Below are 22,351 nucleotides of genomic sequence, written 5' to 3'. Positions count from 1 at the left end.
CCCAAGGGCATAGTTGGAAATAATAAGGGTCTTGATAGAGAGCAATTCAAACAGTGCTTGTAGCTCCATAATACTATATAAACAAGCAGATGTTTATCAGAGAGAATCAGGAAAAAGACAGCCAAGAGGAGCCCTCTGAAACCACAGTCCAACTTCAGAGTCAGGAAGGACATGCTCGGCTGCACCCACTCAGGAGAAATCAGAGCAGCCCACAGGGAAGATTTGGTTGCAGTACCACCTCCAAACACAAGATGAATAGTAAGCTGCTCTGACACATGGGCAACTCTTAGGAAGCCAGCCTTTTAAATTAAATCACATACATCCCTGGCAGTCTGGCATGCCCATGACGAGGAGACACACAAGCCCTGGCTGAAGGAGAGGGATGGGGACAAAGGCCTATACTCCTTAAACTAGGATAGCAACCCTCAAGACATACACATCCAATCAGAAAGAGTACATTCTAAATGGCTAAGGGGCTTAAACACATCCTCTCACCAATAAGTGGCTTATGCTGACCTAGGGGCAAACCCTAGGTAGTCATGTGAAAAGATAAAAACAAGACAAAAAATATTTGAGCAGGAACATCAGAAATTGCAGTCTGCAGGGGAAAAAACAAGTGAATAAACTACACTGCAAATAAGAACATCAACTCTGGGTGAAGGTAGGAATTGGCAATATCTAGAGTTGCCACAATATATTACCTAAAATGTGGAGTTGTCAACAGAAAATTACAAGATGTGCAAATAAACAGGAAAGTATGACCCATGCACAGAGGGGAAAGCAGATAATAGAAACTGTTTCTGAAGGAGCCCAAGGATTTGCCTTAGCAAAGATTTCAAAGCAGTGGTTACAAATGTTTTAAAGAACTAAAGGAAACCATGTGTAAAGAATTAAAGGATGGTGTGATGACAGTGTCTAACCAAATGGTGAGAATGTCAATAAAGAGATAGATACTATAAAAAAGACCCAAATGGAAATTCTGCAGTTGGAAAGTATAATAGCCTAAATGAAAAATTCACTAGATAGGCTCAACATTAGATTTGAGCTGGCAGAAGAAAATAATTTGTAAACTTGAGCTAATGCAGTCTGAAGGACAGAGAGAGGAAAGAATGAAGACTACTTGCTTTGGTAGCATTTATACTAAAATTGAAATGATACAGAGATTAATATAGATTCTGCTCAAGAATGACATGCAAATCTGTGCAGTGTTACATATTTCTTGGATCTTTGTCATATTTAAAGTTTGACAAAAGAAGAGTATTGTAATTTTAAAAGGATTTTAAAATTTAATCTCAAACTTATGACTATAGAGTATTTTAAAGATTAAAAAGTACTTGAAGAACTTTTAATAACTCAGTCTTTATGGAGAATTATAGCACACCATAATAAATTATCTTTATACAATTATGGATATTTCCCAAATGGAAAATATTCTAAAGGGTAAAAAATGAAGAAAATTAAACTGAACCCCATAGAAATGTGGGATACCATTAAGTGCACCAACATACATGTAATGGGAGTGCTAGGAAGGCAGTGGGGTGGAAGGGTTCAGAAGAAATACTGGAAGAAATACTGGCTGAAAACATCTCAAATTTGATTGCAACACTTTAATCTACACATTCAAGAATCTTAATGAACTTCAAGAAGGATAAATCTAAAGAGATCCATACCCAGATACAAGATAGTCAAAGTGTGGAAAACTAAAGACAAAGAAAAAATCCTGAAAGCATCAAGTGGAAACGACTCATCATATAACAAGGGAACCCCAACATGATAATAGCTAACTTCTCATTAGAATCATGGAAGGCCAGAAGGCAGTGAGTGGGACAGTATTCAAAATACTGAAACAAATAGCTTATATCACTTTTTTTTTTTTTTTTTACTTTAAATGCTGAGGTTAAATTAGTAGGATTGAACATTAATTGTTTTATCTTAGGCAACACATTTTTGTAAAAACCAAAGGCCACAGTTGTTCATCTTCATTTTGAAGTAGTCTAGCTTTTTACTTGTTTGATTCAGACCTAATTATGAGCCACAAAACTCTAATTTTTGTATAATTTTATCTTTTTCCAGTAATAAAACCATGAGAAATTAGTTTGTGCTATATAAATGTCGTATAGCCATAACATTAAATAATGTTATGCATGTGTGAAAATGTTAAGACTAGTTATCTTAAGATAGATAGTACAGCCCAACCAGGGTGGCTGTTTGTTGAGTGTCGACCCATACACCAATATGTCGATTCCTGGTCAGGGCACATGCCCAGGTTGTGGGTTCAATCCCCAGGAGGGGGCATGCAGGAGGCAGCTGATTGATGTTTCTCTCTCATTGATGTTTCCCTCTCTCTCCCTTTCCCATTCTCTCTCTCTCTCAAAATCAATAAAAACATAAATTTTTTAAAAGATAGTACATTCTTATGGATATCATCTGCTAAATATTGCTTGTGCACGATGTGAAGACCAAAAATCATATGTTCATCAAGTGACCAGTCAGGAATTTCCTGATGTTCTTGGGTAAAAAAAAAATGTCATAGCCCTTGCCGGTATGGCTCAGCAGTTAGAGCGTCAGCCTGTGGACCAGAGAGTCCCCAGTTCGGTTCCCACTAAGGGCACATACCTTGGTTGCCATTTGTCTCCGGCCCCCGTTGGGGTCGTGTGGGTGGCAACCACTCGATGTGTCTCTCTCATATCGATGTTTCTCTCTTCCTTCCTCTCTCGCTGTATCTGAAGATAATGCAAAAATATCCTCAGGGGAGAATAAGAAATATATATATATCATATTTGCAAGGTCAGTTGAGCACAGTAATAATTTTATGTGATTTTGTTATATTTTTCTCCATAGATCTGATAAACTACATTTTAGAAAAAATATTTCTAGCAACATTTTGGTTATGATTTTCAAGAAATATCTTTTAACATCTTTAAGTATTAATGTTTTATAAAACATAATTTGGAAAAGTTACCACTTGTTCACTTATGATATCACTTTTTATTTACTGTTCTTTGAAAGGTTAACTTTGTACTTTTTGGTTCCTCTGTTGAAGTTATTAGGGTGACATGGTTTAATAAAATTATATACAGTGATACCTCGGTTCTCGAACGCCTCGGATTTCGACCAAATCGGTATTCGACCAGGAGATTCGAGAAACTTTTGTCTTGGAATCCGAACAAATATTTGGAACTCGAACTTCCGAGATGAGCCGAGTTGAGCCGAATGGCATTCATTCGGCCCAGCGCGCCTTGCTTGCGCCATCAGTGTGAGTGCAGAGAGAGAGTCACGCTTTGTGGAGAGAGTCACGCTTTGTGGAGAGAGTCACGCTTTACACTGAATTTAACCCTTAGACATACTGTACACTTTTATTTCTTGTTGAGACTTATGTTTTTCTACATATTATATACAAATTAGGCCAGTAAATAGGCATTTTCTGGGGCTTGGAACGAATTAATCCAGTTTCCATTATTTCCTATTGGGTTTCATTGCTTCGGTTCTCGAACAATTTGGTTCTCGACCGTCCTCCTGGAACGAATTATGTTCGAGAACCGAGGTATCACTGTAGGTTTTAGATATACAGTTCTACAATACATTATCTGTATATTGTACTGGGTGTTTGCCACTCCCAGTCAAGTCACCTTCCATCACCATTTATCAACCCCCTTATCCTCTTCTACCTCCACCCACCCTCCCTTTCCTCTGGCAATCACCGTACTGTTTTCTGTGTCCATGAGTCTTCCTTTCTTTATTTTATGTCTGAATGAATAGTCCTTTCGCCCTTCTCACTCAGACCCTAGTCCCCTCCCTGTGACACCTGTCAGTCTGATCTCAGAATTCATGAGTCTGTCTCAATCTTTTAAATTTATTTTATTCATTAGATTCTACATATAAGCGAAATCATACAGTACGTGTCTTTCTCTGACTGGTTTATTTTGCTTTGCATAATACTCTCCAGGTCCATCCATGCTGTCACAAAAGGTAAGATTCTTATTTTTATAGCTGAATAGCATTCCACTGTGTAAATGTACCACAGTTTTTTTATCCACTCATCTACTTATGGGCACTTGGGCTGATTCCAAATCTTGGCTATTGTAAATAACACTGCAATGAACATAAGGGCACATATATTCTTTCTGATTGGTGTTTCAGGATTCTTAGGTTATATTCCCAGGAGTAGAATTTCTGGGTCATAAGGCAATTCCATTTTTAATGTTTTGAAGTAACACTGCTTTCCACAGTGGCTGCACCAGTCTGTATTTCTACCAACAGGTCACGAGGGTTTCCTTTTTTCCACACCCTCACCAACTTGTTTGTTGATTTATTGATGATGCCCATTCTAACAGGTAATATCTCATTGTGGTTTTAATGTGCATCTCTCTGTTGATTAGTGACATTGAGCATCCTTTCATATATCTGTTGGCCATTTGTATGTCCTCTTTGGAGAAGCGTCTATTCAGGTTCTTTATTCATTTCTTAATTGATTGTTTTGGTTTTTTGGTGTTGAGTATTATAAGCTCTTTATAAATTTTGGATTTTAAACTATTATCAGATATATCAGCGAATATGTTCTCCCATTCAGTGGGTTGTCTTTTCATTTTGTTGATGGTTTCCTTTGCTGTGCAAAAACTTCTTAGTTTAATGTAATCCCATTTGTTTATTTTTTCTTTTGTTTCCCTTGCTTGAGATGATATATCAGAAAAAAATATTCCTACAAGAAATGTCCAAGATCTTACTGCTTATGTTTTCTTCAAGGATTTTTATTTTTTTGAGTCAAACATTTAAGTCTTTCATTCATTTTGAGTTTACTCTTGTGTATGGTGTAAGAAAATAATCTAGTTACACATTTTTGCACGAATATGTCCAATTTACCCAACACCATTTATTGAATAGACTATCTTTTTCTATTGGATGTCCTTTGTCAAATCAATTGCCTATAAGGGTGTAGGTTTATTTCTGGGCTCTCTGTTCTGTTCCATTGATCTATATGTCTGTGTTTTTACCAATTCCATCCTAGTTTGATCACTATGGCCTTGTAGTATAGTTTGATATCACATAGCCTTATTTCTTCAACTTTGTTCTTTTTTCTCAATATTGCTGTGGCTTTTGTGGTACCATATAAATTTTTGGAATATTTGTCCTAGTTCCTTAAAATACACAATTGGTATCTTGATAGAAATTACTTTGAATCTGTAGGTTGCTTTGGGTAGTATGGACATTTTAATGATGTTAGTTCTTCCTGTCCATGAACACGATATATGCTTCCAATTATTTGTTGTTTCTTCAATATCTTTCTTTAGTGTCTTATAATTTTCCAAGTATGGGTCTTTTACTTCCTTTGTTAAATCTTTTCCTATGTATTTTTTTTAAGCAATTGTAAATTGGATTGTTTTCCTAGTTTCCCTTTCTTATAATTTATTATTGGTGTATAAAAATGCACTGGTTTCTGGAAATTTAATTTGTATCCTGCTACTTTACTGAATTCATTTATCAGAGGCAGTAGCCTTTTGGTGGAATCTTTGGGGTTCTCTAAATACAGTATCATGTCATTTATAAATAATGACAGTTTTACTTCTTACTTTCCATTTTGAATGCCTTTTATTTCTTCTTGTTGTCTGATTGCTGTAGCTAGGACTTCCAGTGCTATAATGAATAATGGGTATAAAAATAGACATTTCTGTCTTGTTCCCAGTCTCAAGGAGAATGATGTTGGCTGTGGATTTTTCATATATGGCATTTATTATGTTGATGTATGTTGCTTCTAATCCTACTTTGCTGAGAGTTTTTATCATAAATGGATGCTGGGTTTTATAAAATGCTTTTTCTACTTCTATAGATATGATCATATGGTTTTATCCTTCATTTTGTTTGTGTTATATCACATTTATTGATATGGGGATACTGTGTCAAACTTGCATCCCCAGGATACATCCCACTTGATCATGGTGTATGATCTTTTCAGTGTATTGCTGGATTCAGTTTGTTTATATTTTGTTGAAGACTTTAGCATCTATGTTCATCAGGGATATTGGCCTGTAATTATCTTTCTTTGTATTGTCTTTATCTGGTTTTGGAATTAAGATAATGCTGGCCTTATAAAATAAGCTTGGGAAGATGACCTCATCTTGAATTTTTTGGAATAGTTTGAGAAGGTTAAGTGTTAGTTCTTCTCTGAATGTTTGGTAAAATTCACTTGTGAAGCCCTCTGGTCCAGGACTTTTATTTGTTTGGAGTTTTTTGTTTGTTTGTTTGTTTGTTTTTAATCCTCATCTGAGGCTATTTTTCTATTGATTTTCAGACAAAGTGCTGTGGGAGAGGGAGGGAGAGAGGTGGTGGGTAGAGAGAGAGAGAGAGAGAGAGAGAGAGAGAAACATCAATGTGAGAGAGACACATGGATTGGTTGCCTCCCACATGACCCCAACCAGTGCCAGGGATCAAACCACAACTGAGGCACATGCCCTTGACCAGAATCGAACCCATGACTTTGGTCAACACTCCAGTGCTCTAACCACTAAGCAAAACTGGCCAGAGCTGTTGGGAATTTTTTGATTACTGCTTCAATTTCCCTAGTTATAATCTGTCTATTCAGATTTATCTAATTCCTCCTGATTCAATTTTGGGAGATTGTATATTTCTAAGAATATATCCATTTCTTCCAAATTGTCCAGTTTGTTGGCATATAGTTGTTTGTAATATTTTCTTACAATCCTTTCTATTTTTTTGGTGTTAGTTGTTACTTCTCCTCTTTCATTTCTGACTTTATTTATTTGGGTCCTTCCTTTTTTTCTTGATGACTCTGATTAAAGGTTTCTCTATCTTGTTTATCTTTTCAGAGAAACAGCTCTTCGATTCATTGATCTTTGTATTGTTTTTTAGACTCTATTTCCTTTATTTCTGCTCTGATCTTTATTATTGTTTTTCTTCTATTCACTTTGGGCTTTGTTTGTTGTTCTTTTTCCTAATTCCTTTGAGTTTAAAGCTAGATTGTTTGTTTGAGATTTTTCTTGTTTCTTGAGATAAACTTGTCATGCTATGAATTTCCCTCTTAGGTTGCTTTCGCTGTGTCCCATAGACTTTGAGTTGTTGTGTTCTATTTTAATTTGTTTCAAGGTATAATTTGATTTCTTCCTTGATTTCACTGATAACCCATTCATTGTTTAGTAAAATATTATTTAGCCTCCATTTCTTTGCGTGTTCTTCAGGTTTTTTCTTATGACTGAAGTCTAGTTTCATAGCATTATGGTCAAAGAAGATGCTTGATATGATTTCAATCTATTTAAATGTATTGAGATTGTTTTGTGTCCTAACATGTGGTTGGTCTATCCTAGAAAATGTTCCATGTGCATTTCAAAAAAATTTATATTCTGCTTCTTTGGGGTGAAATGCTCTAAGGTCAATTAAATTTTTCTGATCTGCTGTGTCATTTAAGGCCATAGTTTCCTTGTTGATTTTATGTCTAGAAGATCTATTCATTGATGTCAATGAGGTGTTAAAATCTCCTACTATGACTATATTTCTGTCAGTCTCTCCCTTTATGTCCATCAAGATTTGCTTTACATATTTAGGTGTTCCTATGTTAGGTGCATAAATGTTTACAAGGGTTATATATTCTTGTTGGATTGCTTCCTGTATTATTATGTAGTATCCTTCTTTGTATCTTACTTTTGCCTTTGTTTTAAAGTCTATTTTGTCAGATATAAGTATTGCTGCCCCTGCTTTTTTTTTTTTCATTTCCATTTAAATGAAATATCTTTTTCCATCCCTCTACTTTTCACCTGTGTGTATTTTTCATTATGAAGAGAGTTTCTTGTAGACAGCATATATATGGGTCTTGCTTTCTTATTCATTCAGCTATCCAGTGTCTTTGATTTGAGCATTTAAGCCATTTATATTTAAAGTGATTATTGATAGGTACTTATTTATTGCCATTTTATTCTTTTAACTATGTTCCTCCTTCTCCTCTCCCTCCTTCTCCCCCTCCTTTTCCTCCTCCTCCATTGCTCCTCCTCCACCTCTTCCTCCTTCCTGGCCCTTTTAACATTTCTTGTAATACTAGTTTCATGGTAGCAAACTGCTTTAGCTTTTTCTTGTTTAGGAAGTTCTTTATTCTTCAATTCTGAGTGATAGCATGCTGGGTAAAGTAGTCTTGGTTATAGTACCTTCCTTTTCATCACTTTCTATGTCTTGCCACTCCCTTCTGGCCTGAAATGTTTCTGTTGAGAAATCAGCTGATACTCTTTTTTCTGTTTTTCCCTCCTCTCCCAACCCCCTCCTGCTTTCCCCAAACTATTGTCTGTGTCCCCTGGTTATGCATAAGTTCTTTGGTTTATCTCTTCCCAGCTCCCCCACTCCCCTTCCCTCTGTTTGTCAGTCTGTTCCCTACTTCCATGACTCTGGATCTATTTTGATCGACAGCTTATTTTGTTCATGATATTCTATAAATAAGTGGGATCATATGGTACTCGTCTTTCTCTGACTGGCTTATTTCACTCAGCATAATACTCTCCAGGTCCTTCCATGTTCTTGCAGCTTTTAAGAATCTCGCTTTGTCTTTAACCTTTGTCATTTTCATTATGATGTGTCTTGTGTGGGCCTGTTTGGGTTCATCTTGTTTGGGAACCTGCACTCCTGTACTTGTGTGTCTTTTTCCTTCACCAAGTTAGGGAAGTTTTCAGTCATTACTTCTTCAAATTGGTTTTCAATCCTTGCTCTCTCTCTTCTCCGTCTGGTACTCCTATAATATGCATGTTGTCCCAAAGGTCCCTTAAACTATCCTTATTCCTTTGAATTCCTTTTGGTTTTTGCTGTGCTTATTGGGTATCTTCCTAATTGCTGATTCGATCCTCTGCTTCATCCACCTACTTTTATTTCAGTGTATTTTTTGTGTCAGATATAGTATTCTTCATTTCTGACTGGTCTTTTTTTATGGTTTCTATGTCCCTTTTTTGTTGTTGTTTTTTTAATCTTTACCCAAGGATGTTTTTATTGATTTTTAGAAAGAGAGGAAAGGAGAGCAAGAGCAACATCAATGTGAGAGAGAAACATCAATCAGTTGCCTCCCATACATGTCCTCACCGGGAATCAAACCAACCACCTTTTGGTGTATGGGACAACACTTTAACTAACTGAGCCACCGGCCAGGGATTTGTCCTTTTTCATGCTGTTACAGTTTTCACTAAGTTCCTTGAGCATCCTTATAATCAATACTTTGAACTTTTTATCTAGTAAATTGCTTGACTCTGTTTCATTCAGCACTTTTTCTGGAGAGCTCTACCGTTTTTCATTTTGGCCTGTTTCTTTGTCTCCCCATTTTGCCTGCCTCTTTGTGTTTGTTTCCATATATTAGACAGTTATATGACTCCCCGTCTTTGTGGGTGGCCTTATACAGTAGGTAGTAGGTATCCTGTGGGACCTAGTGGGGCACTCTTCTTTATCACCTGAGCTGGGTGCTCTGGGGAGGTTTCTTGTGTGCGTTATGTCCACTCTCCTGTTGTAATTGAGTCTTGGTTGTTACTGGCCTGTGTGGGTTGGATATACCTTCAGGCTGGCTGACTGTGGGGCTCAAACCTGACCACAGTGTGAAAATTGCTGTGCAGGTGCTGACTACATAAGCAGATTTCGCCTCAGCAAGGTTTGGTGCCTGCTGAGATCTCCCTTTGTATATGCTCTTTGTGAAGCTTCCTCTGATGTTGTCTGAAGCTGGCCACTGGGTAGGTTGGTTCTGGGACTTCTGGGAGGAACTCGGGTACATGCCAAAGTGAGGCACTTACATGTGCCTGGCCCCCAGCTACCTGTCAGGAGCTACACCTGATCCACAGGTTGTGGCTGCCTCTGCTGGGCTTTGTTTTTCCAGCACTGGGCCTGGGTGCAGGTCTGTAAAAGTCCTAAGTCACCCAGAGATCTACCTCTTCCTACTGGCTGCCTCTTAGGCTCAGTCATTGAAAGAGCCTCTGGCAGAATCTGGAGGATGGGGCGAGTCGATCTCCCATAAGGCAAGGTGCTGGTCCAGCTTCAGGGAAGGTGGTGGATGTGATCCTCACTCCAGAGCCATAGGATTCAGTCTGTCCCAGATTTTTCCCCAACCTCAGTAGTGCAGAGCCACAAGGAGTCAGGCAGGTAGGGCATCTGGAGCCAGGAGGTTGGGTCTGCCAGAGGCCATAAGGGTGGTTCTGTCGGATTTCCCATGAAGGGGAAGCACCAGTCAGGTTCACAGGACAGTTGTGGGGAATAGCCACCACCCCAAAGCCAGACAACTCAGTTACTAACACCTGTTGAGTCTGTCCAGAACTCTACACCCTGTCAGAGGCAGTTGATTCCTCAGCAGGGCATAATCTCCACAGAGTGGGGATAGATGGAATCCAAAGGGTGGGGCATTTGCTTTCCCCTGGGCTGGTACCACAAGGAAGGGAGTGCTCCACCCAAGCAAGATGGCATCTGTGGTGTGCATAAATGTCTCAGCACAAGGATTCTGGCAGCTGTCCCTTCAGCTGCCTCTCCAGAGTCACAAACCCCAGAATTTCCTCAGGCAACTCTAGTTTACTTGTCCCTCCCTCTGCCAGAGCCCAGGGTGAGTGACTGTGAACAAAACTTTGTGCATTGGCTCTTTAAGAGGGTGCTGGTGTCTTCAACAGACTCTATCTCTCCCTCATGGACAGAAACCCCACTGCTTTTAACAGCTGGATGTTATGTGGGTGCCTCTTCCCAACTTTGGTTCTCTGGCCTGGGGAGCCAAGTTTGGGGTTTAGGCCCCAGCTTCTCAGGAGGAACATCCCACAGCTGAGATATCTCTGCAATACCTCAGCTGCCACCGTGGGAGTCAAGCCAGCCGCCTTCATGTCTCCGCCCTTCCTGCAAGGGTGCTTCTGTAAATCCTTGGTTATAAGAGTCCTCTTAGCTAGTCTTCAGTTGGTTATTCAGGATAATTGTTCTTTATTTTAGTTGTAATTCCAGTTTGGTCCTGGAAGGAGGTGAGTATAGTTTCAGCCTACTCTGCCGCCATCTGATTGACATCTCTGGATGCTCTGATTCTTATGCCTATAGATTGTGCTGTCCCATAGGGTGACCACTAGCCACAAATAACTACTTAAATTTAAAATATACAATATTTCATTTCTCACCCACATTAGCCACATTGGAAGCACTCATTACCCCCATGTGGCTAGTGAATACCACACAGATGTAGAACAGCCCATAAGCACAGAGAGTTCTCTTGGACCACACTGTTTTAGATGGAAGGTCTGTTATTTATCACTTACCACAATAGTGTGTAGATTGGTTACACCTTCACTGAAAATACGGTGGAGGTTTAGCTCCAGAAATCAGGCTGGTAATTCTCTACTTTTGTACATTTAAAGTCATATTTGTATCTAATATGTTTATATATTAATTTTTAATTTTTATTTCTATTTTTATTTTTTTCTTGATTGATTTTAGAGAGAGGGTAAGGGAGAGGGAGAGAGATAGAAACATGGATGAGAGAGAACATCGATTGGCCACCTCCTGCATACCTCACACTGGGCATTTGGCCCACAATCTGGGCATGTGCCCTGACTGGGAATCGAACTGGCGACCTCTTGGTGCATGGGTCAATGCTCAACCACTGAGCCACACCGGCCAGGCTAATTTTTATTTGAAGAGTTTTCTTATTTAATGTTATATGGTCTAGGGAAAAATATTAAACCTTTCCGAACTTGCGTCTTCTATGTGCTAAGTAAGGATAATGATGGCCTACTTCTTACTCCTTTTAATATTAAATAATGCAAATAGAAGAACAGGGCCTGACACTAACCAACTACTGTCGAGATAAGTTTCTAACCCACATACACTGTGAAAAAAATAAATGTTTGTATTTTAAGGTTCTAATTTGTGTGATAATTTCTTATGCTACAATAGATAACTAATGCAGTAGCTGATCAGTAAAGCAGACAAAAAAGTTAGTAAAGACATAGAAGATTTGAAAAACATGCTTAAGTAACTTACAGATCATGTACAAAACCCTCTACTTAACAGCTACAGCATTCTTTTTATTTGAAATGTTCATAAAATTTGATTATGTACTGTGCCATAAAAAAGTCTCCACATTTAAAATAATCATTATTAGAGCCCTAGCCAGTTTGGTTCAGCAGTTAAAGCATTGATCCATGGACCAATGAGTCGTGGGTTTGATTCCGGTCAAGGACATGTATCTCCATTACAGTTCATCCTCGGCCGTGGTTGGGGTCGTGCAGGAAGCAGCCAGTCAATGTTCCCTCTCACATCGATGTTTCTCTCTCTCTCTCTTCCCCCATCCCTCCCTCCCACTGTATCTGAAGATAATCCTTGGGTGAGGATTTTAAAAAAAGAATAAATTAGAGTTAACAAAAAAATATATGTTATATGGCCTTATGAAAAAATTTAAATATGTCCAAATAACTCATGGATCAAAGAGGAAATAATGGAAACCTAAAAATACCTAGAACTGATAAATAATAAAAACAACTAAATATCGAAATGTATGTGATATCATTAATTTGATATTGGGAAGAAATTTTATCATTTAAAATTATAAACAACTTATTTTATTTTATTTGGAATAGCAGGAAATAAGTTTATTGAATTCACTAGTGTAGGTTTTCACTTTTTAAAAAATTATTTTTATGTATTTTTATTATATTTATTGGGGCGACATTGGTTAATGGGATTAAGTGGGTTGCGTGTGTGCGGCTCTATGATCCATGATCTTCATGGTGCATTATGTGCCCACTGCCCAAAGTCAGATTATCTTCTGTCACCATATATTTGACCCTTTACCAGACCCCCACCCTTTTTCCTCTGGTAACCACCATAGTATTATCTCTGTCTATGAATTTTATTTGTTAGTTTTTCTCATTTGTTTATTTGTTGATTTCAGTTTTATATTCCACATATGCGTGAAATCACATGGTTCTTAACTTCTGACTTATTTCGCTTAGCATGATATTCTCCAGGTTCATCCATGTTGTCACAAATGGCAGTATTTCATCTTATGGCTAAGTAGTATTCCATGATGATATAGATATAGATATAGATATAGATATAGATATAGATATAGATATAGATATAGATATAGATATAGATATAGATATAAATTATATCTTCTTATCTAATCATCTTTCGAAGGACACTTAGAATGTTTCCATATCTTGGCTCCCATGAATAATGCTGCAGTGAACATAGGGGTGCATATGTCTTTGCAAATAAATGTTTTCAAATTTCTCACATAGCTACCCAAAAGAGGGGTTGCTGAATCACATGGTAACTCTATTCTTAATTTTTTAGGAACCCCATACTGTTTTCCATAGTGGCTGTACTGGTTTACATTCTCAACAGCAGTGAATGAGGGTTCCTTTTTCTTCACAACCTCTCCAATACTTGTCTTCTTAGCAATAGCCATATTAATAGTTGTGATGCAGTATGTCATTGTAGTTTTGATTTGCATTTCTCTAATAGCTAGTGAAGTTGAGGATCTTTTCATATATCTGTTGACCATTTGTATTCTTCCTGGGAGAAGAGTGTGTTCAGGTCTTCTGTCCATTTTTTTAATCCTCACCCGAGGATATTTTTCCATTTATCTTCAGATTGAATAAGAGAGAGAGAGAGACATTGATGTGAGAGAGACACATTGAGTGGTTGCCTCCCACACCACCCTGTCCAGGGCTGGGGACTGAACCGCAACAGGGGTGTGTGCCCTTGATCGGAATCGAACTTGTGACTCTTCAGTCTGCGGGCCAATGCTCTAACCGCTGAGCCAAACCTGCCTGGGCTTCTGTCCATTTTTTAATTGGATTGTTTGCTTTTTTGGTGTTGAGTTGTATGAGTTCTTTATATATTTTGGGTATAGATTCCTTGTCAGAGCTGGTGTTTGAAAATATATTCTCCCAGTTGATTGGTTGCCTTTTCATTTTGCTGGCAGTTTCTTTTGCTGTGTGGAAGCTTTTTAGTTTGCTGTAGTCCTATTTATTTATTTATTTATTTATTTATTTATTTATTTCATTTAATATAATCCTCACCTCAGGATATTTCTTTTTCTTATAAATTAATTTATTTTTGTTACAGATGTTTCTCCTTTTTTCCCCATTGACACCCTCCTCATTTATTTATTTTTGCCTTTACTTCCCTTGCCTTTGCAGTCAAATTCATAAAATCTTTTCTAATACCAAGGTCTGTAAGTTTAGTACCTATGCTTCCTTCTATGTAATTTATTGTTTCAGATATTATATTTAGTCTTTGATTCATTTTGAGTTAACTTTTGTGTGTGGTAACAAATGGCAGTCTAGTATCATTCTTTTGCAGGGACTTTTCAATTTTCCCAGCACCATTTATTGATGAGGCTTTTTGTTCTCTAGTGTATGTTTTTGGCTCCTTTGTAAGAAAAGAAATCGTTTGCCTATATACATATGGGTTTATTTCTGGCCTCTTAATTCTGTTCCACTTGTCTCTGTGGTTTTTTTTTTCCCCAATACCTGTTTTTGTGGGGGTTTTTTGTTGTTTTTTAGTTGTTGTTGTTTTTTTCTTTATTGATTTTAGAGAGAGAGAGGAAGAGGAGAGGGAGATAGAAACATCAACAAGAAAGAACATTGATTGGCTGCCTCCTTCATGTCCCCCACTGGGGATTTAGCCCACAACCCGGGCATGTGCCCTAACCGGGAATCGAACCAATGATCTCTTGGTACATGGGTCGAAGTTCAATCACTGAGCCACACTAGCCAGGCTGTTTTGATTATTGTCACTCTGTAGTATAATTTGAAGTCAGGGAATGTGGTGTCTCCAGCTTCATACTTTTTTTTTTATCCTTACCTGAGGACATTTTTTTATTTTTTTGTTCAGACAGAGTGGGAGGAAGAGTGAGAAAGAGAGAGAGAGAAACATCGACGTGAAAGGGATACATCAAGTGGCTGCCACCCGCACAACCCAAACAGGGCCGGGGACAAACTGCAACCGAGGTACGTGCCCTTAGCGGGAACCGAACCCAGGTCTCTCTGGACCGCAGGCCGACGCTCTAACCGCTGAGCCAAACTGGCCAGGGCACAAACATCATTCTTAATTGTAAAGACATTTTCTTAAAATCAAGAACAAAGTAAGGATGCCCAATGTCACTGGTTTCTCTTCAGCATTGTGCTGAAGGCACTAAAAGGCAGTCAGAAAAGACAAGTTAATACAAAGCATAAGGATTGGAAGGCAGACGTAAAATGATCAGTATGCATGGATAAAATTATTACATAAAATGTTTTACAAATAAACTTTAGATGGATTACAAAAGTACAATATACAAGTCACTTGTACTTCTCTATACCAGCAACAAACAAAAATACTATTTAAAATAAAACAGAACCATATGCATTCTAGGCACAGATATAACAGGTTGTGTAAGAATTATAGGGAGAAAACTGTATTATAAAAATGGACCTAAGTACCCCCACAAAGGAGAACTTTACTGCAAAAAAGTGCCCTGAGCAACCTGTAAAGGAAAGACTGGTCTACTCGTGCCAGACAGTGTGGGAATCCTATTATCACTTCACTTCTCACAGTGGCCCTCTAAGTTAGGTTTCTTTATTCCTGTTCAGATAAGTTGCTTGAAGCTAACTGTAGTTAGCAACTTTTTTTAAGGTCCCAGAGATATTAACGTGGTTCTGCCTTCCTGGGAAGTCATTTATCTTCCCTTGAATATGATGTGATTTATGGGAAACATCTCTGGTGATTCAGGAAAAACACGTGGATCATGGGCCTCTTTTCTGCTCAGACCTCACACTAGCACTGATTTTAGCAGATAGCATTTCACTGAGCAGGAAGCAGTGACAGGGATGGAATCTGTGAGCACTGCTGATGTGCTAACTCCGGTTTGGACTGTTGAATGACACAGTTCCAATCCAGGTGAACCGGTAGGGACAGTGACTGAGCCTCAGCTATGTAAGATTGAACAAAGGAGAAGGAGGATAGTAATAACTCATCTGTAGGGCAAAAGAATGAAGAGCCCCTTCTTTGGTTATTTGAGATAATGGCAAATATCAGAGAAAATGTAAAGCAAAGATATTAGCCAGTTCCCCACCTCTCCCTTCTCAATACAAGCAATCAAAAATTGTTTCTAGCTTTAAAAAACAGATCCAGCCCTGGCCAGTTTGGTTCAGCGGTTAGAGCGTCGGCCTCCGGTCCAGAGAGACCCAGTTTCGGTTCCCACTAAGGGCACGTACTTCGGTTGCAGTTTGTCCCCGGCCCTGGTTGGTCGTGCGGGTGGCAGCCACTCGATGTGTCCCTTCACGTCGAGGTTTCTCACTCTCTCTCCCTTCCTTTCTCTCCCTCCCATTCTATCTGTACAAAAAATGGAAAAATATCCTTGGGTGAGGATAAAAAATAAATAAATAAATAAAATAAAATAAAAAACAGATCCATAGAGATGTTTTTATTCATCTCAACTTTTGTATATATTGACAGATAACAATGCTTACAAAACAGTGTGGGTGGGATGCATTAGTATAGTCAAGCAGGTATTAAATTAATTGCATGGGAGTGGGTAAAGGGCCATCCTGGCTCTGCCCTCTTACAGGAAGGGCCTGGGGCTTCCTCCTTAGGAAATCGAACCTGATCCCCAAGCATCTGCTTCAGCCTGCCTAACTAGACATGGAACAGAGAGGTAGGTCAGGTTCAGGGTAGCTAGGGGGTAAGTAGGCCTTTGAGGTAAACAAACACTGAAGCACTTCCTTCTAAGAGGTTACTATATGGAAATGGTCTATGGCAGCTCTGGTTTGTGTGGCTCAGTGGTTAGAGTGTAGGCCCACACACCGAAGGGTTGAGGTTTGAGTTCTGGTAAAAGACATGAACCTGGGTTTCAGGCTCATCCCCCACCTCTACCTTCCAACCCCTGTGGGGGCACATGTGGGAGGCAACAAATTTATCTCTCTCTCTCTTTCTCTGTCTCTTTCTCTCTCTCTCTGTTTCTCTTTCTCTCTCCCCCTCGCTCCCTTCCAATCTCTCTAATGGAAAAAATATCCTTGAGTGAGGATTAACAACAATAACAACAACAAAAAAAAGGTCCATGACACTGTGGCAGTGATTTTCAATTTTTTTCATCTCATTGCATACATAATTACTAAAACTCTGCAGCACACCAAAAATACATTATATTTTTTTGCCGCTCTGACAAAAAAGTAGATATAATTTTGATTCATTCACTCCAGACGACCACTGTTGTATTGGCTGTTGTCATTTTTTTATTTGATAATCTAAAAGAAAAGAGGGTAGTGTTCCTAACTAAATAGTCAGGTATTACATGTTTTAAAAATTCTTGTGACACACCAGTTGAAAATCACTGGTCTATGGACAAAAACAGACATTATCAGTTCAACACATGTTAAGTTTTATTGGCCAGTTAAGTTGTTTTCAAGGGACTTAATTTAAGAGCATTTTTCCTTCATTTTGTTATATTAGTAGCCTATTTTTTTTATAATCTAGCATAAATCACTGACCTCGCTATTCGATATGATTCTTGTCGAACATTTAAAAGTATCTTTTGTAAGTTATAAAGTGGGGAAGGTTCTTCTAGATAAGTAACCTCATTATTGGCTAGTTACAATTTACATATAACTATAGTTTAAATAGTTTGGCATAGTGGTAGAACAAATCGTGACCTCTCTGTAAAGATTAGATTTAGATAGTCTGTATTTTATGGTCATTATGCAGTTTGCCATTGGTTCATTCTTTGTTGCCTCTTGGTCCTTCCCTTGCAGACTAGAATGCTACTTGCTATGGGATGCTCTCTCTGGTTCCACTGTGTAAAATTGATAACTTTTCTTCCACATTTTTTTTTTATCCTCACTAAATATCAATGGATATTTAGATAGAGTGGAAGGGAGGGAGGGCGAGGGAGAGAGAGAGAGAGAGAGAGAGACATCACATTGATTGGTTGCCTCCCACATAACCCCGACTGGGGCTGGGATCAAACCTGCAACCCAGGTATGTGCCCTTCACCAAAATCAAACCCACAACCCTTCAGTCCAAGGGCTGACACTCTAACCGCTGAGCCAAATCAGCCAGGGCTTCTTCCACATTCTTATAACTTATTACTGTAATGTGATATTATGGCACAAAAAGATCAAAATCAAGGGCCTCAGGTTTTAGTTGCTACTTTCCTCAGTTGAAGGATTAAACAGATAATATATGAGAATGCTCTAATTAGCCATAATACATTATATGTGTTAGGTAGCAAAATCATGTCTAAAACCTAAGGCCGTTGATTCATGGACAGAGTATCTATTAAAGCCTGCTATAGCTCAGATGGAAAACGGGAGCAGTTGCAACCCTCATGTAGTTGATTTGCATGTAGATACTGTTGCATAAGGTATTCTTATAATGGAGTAGATTTCAGGAATTGGGTGAGATTTTAAATTTTATATTGAACATCAGTAATGTATTTATTTCCTTTTTTAAAAAAGTATCTAAATATATCCATAATTTCAGATTCAGGTTATCTCTAAAAGTAAGTGGTTTTCAATATTGTTGAAGATGCTTAAGAAAACATACCACTTACATTATATATCACCATTGTCCTTTGAGAGTTTAAATATCATAACAAGGGGTGATGCCTCTTTGCAAAGCAAGATAGTTTTCTAAGTGTTTTTTTAAGTGGATTTGAATATTTCCCATTGTTTGATTCTTTACCTTGTTTGTCAGTTTTTAGCACAGTGAGTTAGGACACTATCAACTTTCAAAGGTACCAATAAATTTTCCCATCTTTTCTCCACAATTATCCTGTTTATCCAGTGGGATCTTCTTCAAGTTGTCTCCTATGTCCTTTTTTTTTTTTTTCTTGAAGCAACGTTTTAAAGGTATAATTTATATACAATACAGTTTATATACAAACAATAAAATGCAGCCATTTAAGCAGAGTTCAGTGGGTTTTGACAAATATATCTACTATACAATACCCACCACAGTGAAGACAGGCTATTTCCATTACTCCTAGAAGTCTCCTTGTGTCCTCTGCTGTCGGTCCCTCCAAGCCCCAGTCCCAGATCTGCTTGCTGTCCCTGTGGTTCATTTTGCTTTTTCTATGATTTGATATAAATAAAAATGACTTTTTATGCTTTTTACCACTCCGCAAAATGTTTTCAAGATTTCTTTCTATTATTTCATGTGTCCATAGTGTGTTCCTTTTTGTTGCAGAGTAGTATTCCATTGTGAAAATATACCACCATTGAGCCATTCACCTATTTTTGAATATTTGTCTTGTGTCCAGTGTGGGGCTATTATTTAATAAAGCTGCTATGAATACTTGTCTGTTAATTTTTGTGTGAACATATGATTTTATTTCTTTTGGGAATATAGCTAGAGTAGAATGTGGTAAGTGTATGTTTAACTTTATAAGAAACTGCCAAAGTGTATTCTAAAGTGGCTATAACTTATATATTCTTACCTAAAATGGATAATAGTTCTAGTTTTTCCATATCATCAATAAAACTTGATCCTGTCAGTCTTTTTCATTTTATTTCAAGCATGCAGTGGTGTCTCATTGTGGTTTTAACTCGCATTTTCCTGATGCCTAATAGTATTGTCCATCTTTTTTTTTATTTTTATAAAACATTTTATCATTTTTTATTTTCAGCTATGGTTGATGGACATTACAAATAGTTTTAGGTATACACTCCAGTGATTAGACAGTACATAACTTAATAAGTGATCATCCCAGTGAATCTTGTACTCATCTGACACCATTCATAGTTATTAGGATATTATTGACTGTACACTATGCTGTACTTTACATCCCCATGACTGTTCTGTAGCAACCAATTTGTACTTCTTAATCCCTTTGCCTTTTTTGCCCCCCCCTCCCCCGGCCCTCACCATCTGACAACCATCACAACAGTCTGTATCTAAGTCTGTTTCTGTTCTGCTTGTTTGTTTATTTTGTTTTTAGATTCAGTTGTTGATAAAGATTTATTGCCATTTATGTCCATATTTTTTATCTTCTTTTTAAAGAAGACCCTTTAACATTTCCTATAATACTGGTTTGGTGATGATAAACTCCTTTAGCTTTTTCTTCCCTGAGAAGTTCTTTATCTGTCTTTCAAATCTAAATGATAGCTTTGCAAGGAAGAGTTGAGTAATCTTGGTTGTACGTCCTTGCTTTTCATCACTTTGAATATTTCTTGCCACTCCCTTCTAGCCTGCAAAGTTTCTGTTGAGAAATCAGTTGATAGTCTTATAGGAATTTCCTTGTAGGTAACTAACTGCTTTCTCTTACTGCTTTTAAGATTCTCTCTTTGTCTTTAACATTTGACATTTTAATTATAATGTGTCTTGGTGTGGGCCTCTTTGGGTTTATCTTCTTTGGGACCCTCTATAATTCCTGGACTTTTATGTCTATTTCCTTCACCAGGTTAGGAAAGTTTTCTGTCATTTTTTTTTTTTTTAATCCTCACCCAAGGACATTTTTTCAGTTTTTGTTCAGATAGAGTGGGAGGGAGAGAGAGGAAGAGAGAGAGAGAGAGAGAAAGAGAAACATCAACATGAAATGGGACACATTGAATGGCTGCCTCCTGCATGACCCAACCAGGGTCAGGGACAAACTGCAACCGAGGTACATGCCCTTAGCGGGAACCGAACCCAGGTCTCTCTGGACCGCAGGCCGATGATCTTACCGCTGAGCCAAACCGGCCAGGGCTCTGTCATTTTTTTAAATAGGTTTTCAGTTTCTTGCTCTCTCTCTTCTCATTCTGGCACCCCCATCACATGAATGTTACTATGTTTTAAGTTGTACCAGAGGCTCCTTACACTATCCTCATTTTAGGGGGATTTTTTTTTTGTCTTTTTGCTGTTCTGAGTGGAGGTTTGTTTGTTTGTTTGTTTGTTTTTTGCTTCCTCATATTCCAAATCACTGATTTGATTCTTGGCTTCATCTATTCTGTTGATTCCCTGTAAATTATTTTTCTTTCAGTTAGTATATCCTTTATTTATTACTTTTTTTCTTTTGTGCTATTTAGGTTCTCACTAAGTTCATTGAGCATCCTTATAACTAGTATTTTGAATTCTGCATCTAGTAGATTGCTTGTCTTTGTTTCATTTAGTTCTTTTTCTGGAATTTTGTTCTGTTCTTTTATTTGGGACATGTTTCTTTATCTCTTCATTTTAGCAGCCTCCCTATGTTTGTTTCTATGTGTTAGGTAGGGCTGCTACATCTCCCAGGCTTGGTCAAGTAGCCTAATGTAGTAAGTGTCCTGTATGGTCCAGTGGCACAGCCTTCCCGATCACCCAAGCTGGACACTTGAGGTGCACAACCCCCGCCCCGTGTGGGCTGTGTACACCCTCCGCTTGTAGTTGAGCCTTGATTGCTGTTGGCACGTCAATGGGAGGGATTTACCCAGTCTGATCAGCTGAGAGAGTTAGCAGTGACTACTGACCACTAACCTCTGACCACCTTGGAGGATCAGCTGGGCAGGGGCCCACCACACAGAGCAGGACTTACTTCAGCAGGGCTCTGGTGCCTGCTGAGTCTACCTCTTGAGTGTGTCACTTGTGGAGGTGGTTGAGTGGTGGTTCTTCGATGTTGTCTGAAGCTGTCCATTGGGTGTGGTGGCTCTGGGGCCTCCCAGGAGGCATAGGCCAAGGTTAACCACCACCTGTGTTCTGCCCAAGGCCATCAGACATAAGCTACAAAAGCAATCTGCAGATGACTGCTTCTTGTGCTGGGCTTGGAGGTACCCAGGCGAGGCCAAGCTACGAACCAAGTCTGGTTGCTGCTAGTGCCAGGCCTAAGGCCACTTAGTGGGAGAAATGGGGCTCTCTGAGGCCAGATGCTGCTTGTTTGAGAGATTTTAGGAAAATCTGAAGCATGAGCCAAGACAGCCACTGGGAACAGCTTGGGTCTGAAAGTTGGTTGGGGCAGGGCCTCAGGGAATCACCAGAGTTGGGCAAACAGTGTGAATCACATTGGTGGAGACTCAGATAGGGTGCCTCTCTGCAGGCCTCGTGGGAAAAGAGTTCCCCAAAGGAACAAGAGCCTCTTCTAAGCACTTCTGTCTAGGAGAAGGCTGCCTCTACAGCTCTTTCCCTGATACCAAATAATTCACTTCATCCCTGTAGGTCTCTGATGCTTTTCAAGCTCCCCCTCTTCCCCATGCTGGAGCCCAAAAAGAAAGAGTCTGAGTAAGTCCATGTGTGGGCCCTTTAAGAGGGACTGCCCGGGACTCCTAATAGCCTCAGCCTCCCTCAGCCTCAATTCCCGCTGGTTTTACAGCCAAAAGTTATGGGAATTCTCTTCCTGGCACTGGAACCCTGAGCTGGGTGCCTGGTGTGGGACGAGGACCCTTTACTCCTCAGGGAGGACCTTCCCAGCCGAGGCATCCCCCCGATTTTT

General features: G+C 38.8%; 1 protein-coding gene and 1 pseudogene across 1 annotated transcript in view; both read left to right on the top strand.

The window, feature by feature from the left end:
* Positions 1 to 22,351, top strand: part of SPIDR (scaffold protein involved in DNA repair) — a 493,368-nt gene that overhangs the window by 405,552 nt on the left and 65,465 nt on the right. The gene's annotated exons all lie outside the window — the stretch shown is intronic.
* On the top strand, positions 1,121 to 1,220 carry LOC118631973 (annotated as a pseudogene).

Source organism: Molossus molossus, unplaced genomic scaffold (genome assembly GCF_014108415.1).
Source record: "Molossus molossus isolate mMolMol1 unplaced genomic scaffold, mMolMol1.p scaffold_m16_p_16, whole genome shotgun sequence".
Lineage (NCBI taxonomy): Eukaryota > Metazoa > Chordata > Mammalia > Chiroptera > Molossidae > Molossus > Molossus molossus.
Note: the sequence above shows the minus strand (reverse complement) of the source record. Positions and strands in the feature narration are given on the sequence as shown.